The sequence below is a fragment of the Lepisosteus platostomus genome, chromosome 15, assembly GCF_059453375.1.
Source record: "Lepisosteus platostomus isolate fLepPlt1 chromosome 15, fLepPlt1.hap1, whole genome shotgun sequence".
NCBI lineage: Eukaryota > Metazoa > Chordata > Actinopteri > Semionotiformes > Lepisosteidae > Lepisosteus > Lepisosteus platostomus.
Genome location: NC_142625.1, coordinates 2,661,871 through 2,669,568, shown reverse-complemented (window position 1 = coordinate 2,669,568; position 7,698 = coordinate 2,661,871).

Genomic DNA, 7,698 nt, shown 5'->3' with positions numbered 1-7,698 from the left:
CAGTCTGTGATGACACAACACCTCCCGCACAGAAAGCCGCTTCCACCCACACAACCAATTGATGTCCTTCATCCTATTGGGAAGACCCTTATGGTGAAGGAACCTCCATTGCTGTTCCGGCACAATAATCCCCGGGTACTCCTTTCGCATGCACACCTCTCTCGCTCTCTCGTATAAAATCCTGTGCCGCATACACTTCTCATCCACCCTGGCCCCGGAATACTTTTTCAGCCAGGCAGCTGCCTGTTCGTAAAACCACGGTTGCTGTTCTGCCTTGGGAACAGCGTTCGTCCATCTGCACAAGGGCCGCGCCGCCCACGAGAACCAGAACCTGGTGAAAAACTGATGCGCATGCTGCGCCTCTCCGTGCACTGCCCCACACACACCCGCTACAAAAAACGCATTTAGCTTCAAAGGGAGATCTGGAACACCCCGCCCACATTGGTGAGTACCCTTATACATATCTCTTCATTTTATGTATTCGTATTTTCCATTCCAAATAAATTGAAAAACTAACCTTGTGAGCTTCTTGTTGCAACACACAGGCACCGGAAAAACATGCGCCAAGAAGACCAACATTGGGAGGATATCCAGCTTAATCACCATTACTTTCCCAATGTATGACAACTGCCTAGATCTCCACATACCCAGTTTATGGCTAACTCGGTTCAGCTGTGCTTCCCAGTTCCACAGCCCTAGTACTCCAGGTCCAAAATCCACCCCTAAAATCTTTACTGGCCCGGGCTCTGCCTTCAAAGTCCCAACCACCTCCTCCTTGTTCCTCCAGTGCCCAAACACCTTAATCAAACTCTTGTCACGATTGATCCTAGAGCCCGTAGCCCGACCAAAGATATCCACCGTCTCCAAAGCATGTCGTAACCCCGACTCCGAACACAACAGCAAAGTTATATCATCTGCGTATGCAACTAGTTTTGTCTGTCGACTTCCAGTTCCTGGCACACACAAACCATCCACCCTGCTATTAGCTCTAAGCATGGTAAGTAAGGGTTCCAGATACATGATATACAAAAGGGGTGACAAAGGATACCCCTGTCTTACCCCTCTCCCTATCTGAACCTTCTCACCCAGGTGACCATTGATGCATACCCTGAAACCATCAAGAGGTATAATAATTTCAGCCGATTCACAAATCGTGGTCTCAGGCCTGCTCTTTGCAGCACCATCCACAAAAAGGGAAGATGAACCTTATTGAAGGCCTTTTTCTGGTCTAGACTCACAACTAACAGAGGCAGGCGCTTATCCTCCACCCAAGCACTAGCGTCCCTTACAAGTCTCAGGTTCCAAAAATTTGATCACCCTACCACTCCGCACGTATGGTCGGGGTGAATCAAGATTGGCAGGACCTGTCGCAATCTAGTGCACAAAACTTTAGCAAGGATCTTTAAGTCAACACAAAGTAACTGTATTGGTCTCCAAATCCCCAGGTCCAAAGGATCGCCCTTTTTGAAAAGCAGGGCCAAAACTCCCTGCCTCATTGATTCGCATAAACCCCGCCCCCTCAAGATCTCTTCAAAGACCTCTACCAGGACTGGACCAAGCAGGTCCCAAAAGGCCAGATAAAATTCTACGGGCAGCCCACCAATTCCAGGAACTTTACCCTTACCTAGGCTACATGCAGCGCTCTCTACCTCCGACAAACCTATCCTGGAGTCCAGCCCTTCCATCTCCTGAGCATCTGATCTGTTCACTACCAAGTTCACAATCTCCCCCATGTGGTCTATATTTTGAGATTCCTCTTGGAAACACAACTCATAATACCGTGCAGCAGCCGCCACCATTCCTTCTGAAGACTTAACATTTTCTGGACTCACCCAGATACCGTCAAAATTCCTTCGTCCTTGTTTTGCCCTCACTGACCTGAAAAGTTGACCCGTCACCTCTTCAGACGGTTCCATAACCTGGTCCCTGAGACGAAACAAAAAATCCCGTGCCTTTTTAACATAGATTCCCTTCAGTTTCGCCTTCAGCTCCTGGGCTGCCTGGAAGTCAAAGGCCAACCCACTGTTCCCATGCTCATAAATCTTCTGCAGCGCCTCCTGCAAACGCCAGACCTCCCTGTTCTCTCTGCGCGCACGTAAAGAACAATATTGCTGTGAGATTGTTTTAAGCCTGCGCTTTAGCCCTTCCCACCAATCAACTAAAGCCGGCCGCGTACTCTTCTGGGCTAACCAGAGCTGTAGCTTACCACGAATGAACAAAGAGTAATCATGCTCCTTCAAAACAGCTGTGTTTAACTTCCACACACCCCTCCCATAACAAGCACTCGAATCACCCATCTCCACCTGGACGATGACATGGTCTGTAAACCAAACCGGGGTCACCGTGACTTTTTGAACAGGGATACCTAAGGAGACAAAAACATAGTCTAATCTCCTTCCTTCTCCCCTAGTGTTCCTCCATGTAACCGGAAAGGTTGTAAAGTGACCTACAAAACTATCCCTCAACTCAAAATCACGTAATAAGTGACTAATTTCAATCGCCCCTGTGGTCCGAGACAATATATCTTCATTTAAGTCTCCCCCCAAAATGATCTGCCTATTTGTGGTACACCATGGCGCCAAATCGGAAAAGAACCCTCTTCTCGCACTGCGATCTGCTGGGGCATAAACACAAATCAAACGTATTTTGGTTCCCACCCACACCCCATCCACCACAATCACTCTCCCTGGACTCACAACAAAGAATTCTGTCTCCTCCACCACCGTGCTCCCAAAAACAATGCCCACCCCCGCCGAATACACTCCCCCCACACTCCACCTAGATTTCAAGTCGCCCCAGTCTTTTGTAAAACTCTGAATATCACCTTCTCCCGCCAAGTGTACTTCCTGCAGGAAGCACACATCGAACCTTTGTCTTTTCAGGAACTCAAAAACGGCAGTCCTCTTAACTTTATCTTTTAAGCCTCTCACGTTTATTGTTCGGACAAGAAGACTCATGGTGGATCCAGATCTGTCTCTCTCTCTGAGCCGCCGGACTGGCTGGAAGTGGAAACTTCCGAAATGTCTGAGACGGGTGAGTAGTGACCCGTAGTGGGATAGTGCAGGCTATCCTCCCCATGAGTCGTATCAGCAATATCCGGGGCCACTGACATGGCCCTCAAAGAAGCCCTGCCCCTCCTCCTGACCGGAGCTGGTGACTCCTCCCCAAACGTGTCCGCCGACCCCTCTGCTTCCACTTCCATCTCTGGCAACCACTGCTCCACCTCGGCCTCTTCCAGAAACACCTCCAACGAATCTTGCCTCACCTTCTTCTCCTCCTCCGCCCCGGAATCACTCTCGACCTCCTCGTGCCGTCGTTTGGCCAATACCTTCCCCTGCTCCTGCTCACTCTCCGCCGTCTCCGGAACTGTTGTGATCACCTCTTCCGTATCCGGGTCAGCAGGACCTTGCCCCACTTCCTGCGGGGGCTCGGCCTCCTGTACGTGCACAGTAGCCGGAGCTACATCCATCTCCACGCCAGCAACCTCCTCCTCAATCACTGGAGCAGCCTGCACCTCCTCCTCCTCCTCCTCTCCATCCACCCTCAGTGTGCCGTTATCATACTCTCTTGCTCTTCGTATATCCCTCCACACACAGTCCCTGAACAAATGTCCTTCAGTCTCACACAGGGTGCACACTTTCTTCCGGCACTCCCTTGCTAAGTGCCCAACACCTCCACACACTGTGCACTCATTCCCCCGACACTCCGCGGCTTGATGTCCAAAATTACGACATCGTCTGCAAAATTTGGGCTGGTTCTGATAGTAGAGATAACCCCTACTACCTCCTAGCGAAAAGGATGCCGGGGGGTGGTGAAAGCCCCCTGCCCCACGTGCGTCTGACCGTAGCTTCACCCTGTACTTCCTTTTCCCAGCCCAGACGTTACGGCTATCGATAATTTTCTCCGGCTGGCTGATGACTGAGACATGCCTCAGCAGAAAAGCTGTTACATCATCATCGCTCAGAAAAGGATCGTACAAATGCACCATCACCACAAGAAAATTGTCGTAATAACATCCCAGCACTTCAAAATCCCTCAAAAATTTCTCGTCCTTCTTATCCGTGTACCTTGCAGACACCCTCTTGTAAATCTCCTCATCTCTAAAGGTGACATCCTTATACTTCAGAGGTCTATTCCCTTGTGCACATAAAATCTCTTCTGCTTGTAAGCCCAAACACCCAAACAAGACATTCGAACTCACGTCTCCCAGGCGGTTCTCCCCCTTGCATCCAGCGAAAGCGCAAAGTCCATTTCAGCCTGGGAGCCTCCCCGGGCCGGTCGAAGGAGTCAAACCCTTCCGCCATCCTGGAGGAGGCCTCCAGGCCAGCTCCTCGAAGGGTCCACTCCAGTCCAACAACGAAGAAACTCCAAAGCAATCCACACGATCAGGCAATCCAAATGTCGAAAAGTAGTCCACAGGCAAAATCCTGGTCCGCAGGTCGTCGTTCCAGCCGTAATCCTCTTCCCGATCTTTGCCAAAAGGCCGAGAAGGAATTTTTTTTGTTTTTTATTAAAGTACAAAAGAAACAAATTATCACAATTCATCACAACACAGCACAAAACAACACACAACAGCACAAAACCAAAACCAACAAAGACCAACCCTTCTTCATTTTAACTCCAAAAGAGTCTTCCACCGCTCTTTAGCCGCATGGAAACCCCATCTCCTGTAATCATTTCTCTGTAGTTGACATAATTCGTGCCTAATCCGCCCACTTATCCCCTGTACACCCACATCAATCCCGTATTTCACCAAATGGTTTCTGCAGTCCCATAAAACCATTTTAATCAAACACACCTAAAACCATAGCAAAAAGTTTGTTCTCCCATCACCCTTAACCGACCTCCAACCCCATAAAACCATGTGCTCGGTCAGTGTAAAATTTGCCCACAAACCCGCGAAAAGGGGCCTATGCTGAACCCAGACAGCCTGCGCAACCCCACAACCCCAAAACACATGTGCAACGGATTCCACCTCGGAGCATCCAGTTCTTGGACACTCCGGAGACCTCGTCAGTCTATGTTGACACATGACCTCCCGCACAGAAAGCCTCTTCCACCCACACAACCAATTGAGGTCCTTCATCCTGTTAGGGAGACCCTTGTGATGGAGGAATCTCCAACGTTGTTCCGGTACTGTAATCTGTGGATACTCCTTCCGCACGCACACCTCTCTCGCTCTCTCATATAAAACCCGGTGTCTCATACACTCCTCATCCACCTTGGCCCCGGAATACTTCTTCAACCAGATAGTTGGCTGCTGTTCTGCCTTGGGAATGGCGTTCGTCCACCTGCACAAAGGCCGCGCCGCCCACGAGAACCAGAACCTGGAGAAAAACTGATGCTCATGCTCCACCTCTCCATACACTGCACCACACACACCGGCTACAAAAATCGCATTCAGTTTCAAAGGGAGATCTGGAACAGCCCGCCCGCCTTGGTGAGTGCCCTTGTACATGTCTATCCGTTTTATGTACTCATATTTCCCATTCCAGATAAAATGAAACACTAACCTCGTGAGCTTCTTGTTATAACACGCAGGGACTGGAAAAACGTGCGCCAAAAAGACCAACATTGGGAGGATATCCAGCTTTATCACCATCACCTTCCCAATATATGATAACTGCCTAGCTCTCCACATACCCAATTTACGACTAACCCTGTTCATCAACGCCTCCCAGTTCCGTAGCCCTAACACACCGGATCCAAATTCCACCCCCAAAATCTTTACGGGAAGGCCGACAAGGAATACTGTGATCAACCCATACGCCTCCCATTCCAAAAGTCCGAGAAGCAATGCCTGATACTGTTGCTGAACCAACATGTGGGGGCCCCGCTTCCAGACTGTAGTGTAGGCTGACACCTCTGAATCCCAGAAAAGGCACAGCTGGTGGCATTCCTGCATTCCTGGAGTCCTGCATCAGCCTGGACTCCACTCCCACTGTTGCCCGAGGTGCGGGCCTTGATCTTCTGTCAACGATCTAACAATGACCGCAGCCCCAAGGAGCAACTACTTCATTAGCTTAGGCCCCTCCCACAAGCAGCAGCACCTACTGACCTGCAAGCAGAAACAGAGCAGCAGGTAAGGAAATGACAAACTGGCTTAAAAGTCACACATATCTACCTCCCTACCAGACAAAGGATAGAGCAAGCAAAAAGGAAAAGCATCTGTCACCTTTGCTTGTGTGGTCTGTCAATGGACCTTGAATGAAGGTAGTGCACCATTCATGAAAACATAATACCATGCCTATGCATAGTAGGCATGCTCAATTGATCAATTTCCCTGTTCCAAAAATCTGTTTAATATGTGGTTCCCCGATGGGGGACGTATTGGATATGGGGGACATATTGGATATAAGAACAGATTAAAAAAAACGTTTATTCCAAACAATCAATTAACAGAACAAAAATAAAACCATCCAACCACAAAGCAACCCTACAACCTAATGTACATCCTGTTACACCCTACACTGCACCTCCCCCTACACCCAACCCACTGCTTCACCAAGTCATCCTAGCTTCCCACAAAGCTAAAACACCCCACCAAATCAATAGATAAATCCCTAAAAGCATGCCTCAACGTCTCCACAGGCTCCCAAGGCCGAGGTAACTTATGCCTACATAAAACCTCCTCCACAGGTAACTTCTCATGAACCATCCACTGATTGAGATCATTCAAACTGTTATTAACACACCTATGGTGCATATAATCCCATACTCTATAATCTATTTTCACAATCAAACCACCATGTTCTGCCAGGTGCAAGTCATGCTTTGTCTTCGAGACTCAGGAAGTTGTAAGTACTGCATGCAAGAACACACACACGCTTACCTCTAGGAAGGAAGAAATTGCTGGTTCCCACCCAGCTCAGCTGCTGCTGCTTGGTCTTAACCTGATGGGCTCAACCCAAATTGAGACCAGCTCAGGCACTCTCAGCTCAGGCACTCTTCAATCGCATTCCAGACCTCGGGAAAGAGAATTGTGTTCAAGCCACATTAATTTTATCTTGGCCAAACGGCCAAGAAGCCATATTGGGCCTAGCATCCCACAAAGCCTGCTTCAATTAACATTGGCTGACCCCCCACCTTAATCCTACACCTCACCAACTCACATAAAACAACAGATGGACAAAAACACAATCCTAAAATGCATGCCTCAAAGTCTCCACAGCATAGACTTCCTCTAACAAAAACTAAAAAAGATAACTTATGCCTATATAAAACCTCCAGCGGATCCTTCAAACTGTTATCCAAAAACTTAATATGCACAGTCCCGCATTATATTCCACCTTCACAATCAAGCCACCATGCTCTGCCAAGACATACAAGTCATACAATTACCTGTGATCGCCACATACAGCCTTATTCGTACATGTCGAACACTTTTTCCTCAAGTTCAAGCCCAAAATAATGCACCAGGGCTTTCTCAGCATGCAACATTAAATTGGACCACATAGTCTCCCCTCATCTATGCCCTAAACTATAAATGAGAAAATACAAACCTCACACAACAACTACTATCCAAAGTCCTACATAATACAGTAAAGAGCAGGCAATCCAGTTTCAGGGAATAACAGGCACACCCCTACCCCCATCCCTAACAGCCTTATACATCACTTCCCTCCTCATGTAATATACAATAAAGGCAACAAAGGACACCAAGCTTACTCGTGATTGCTCAACCCGTGTACAACAATT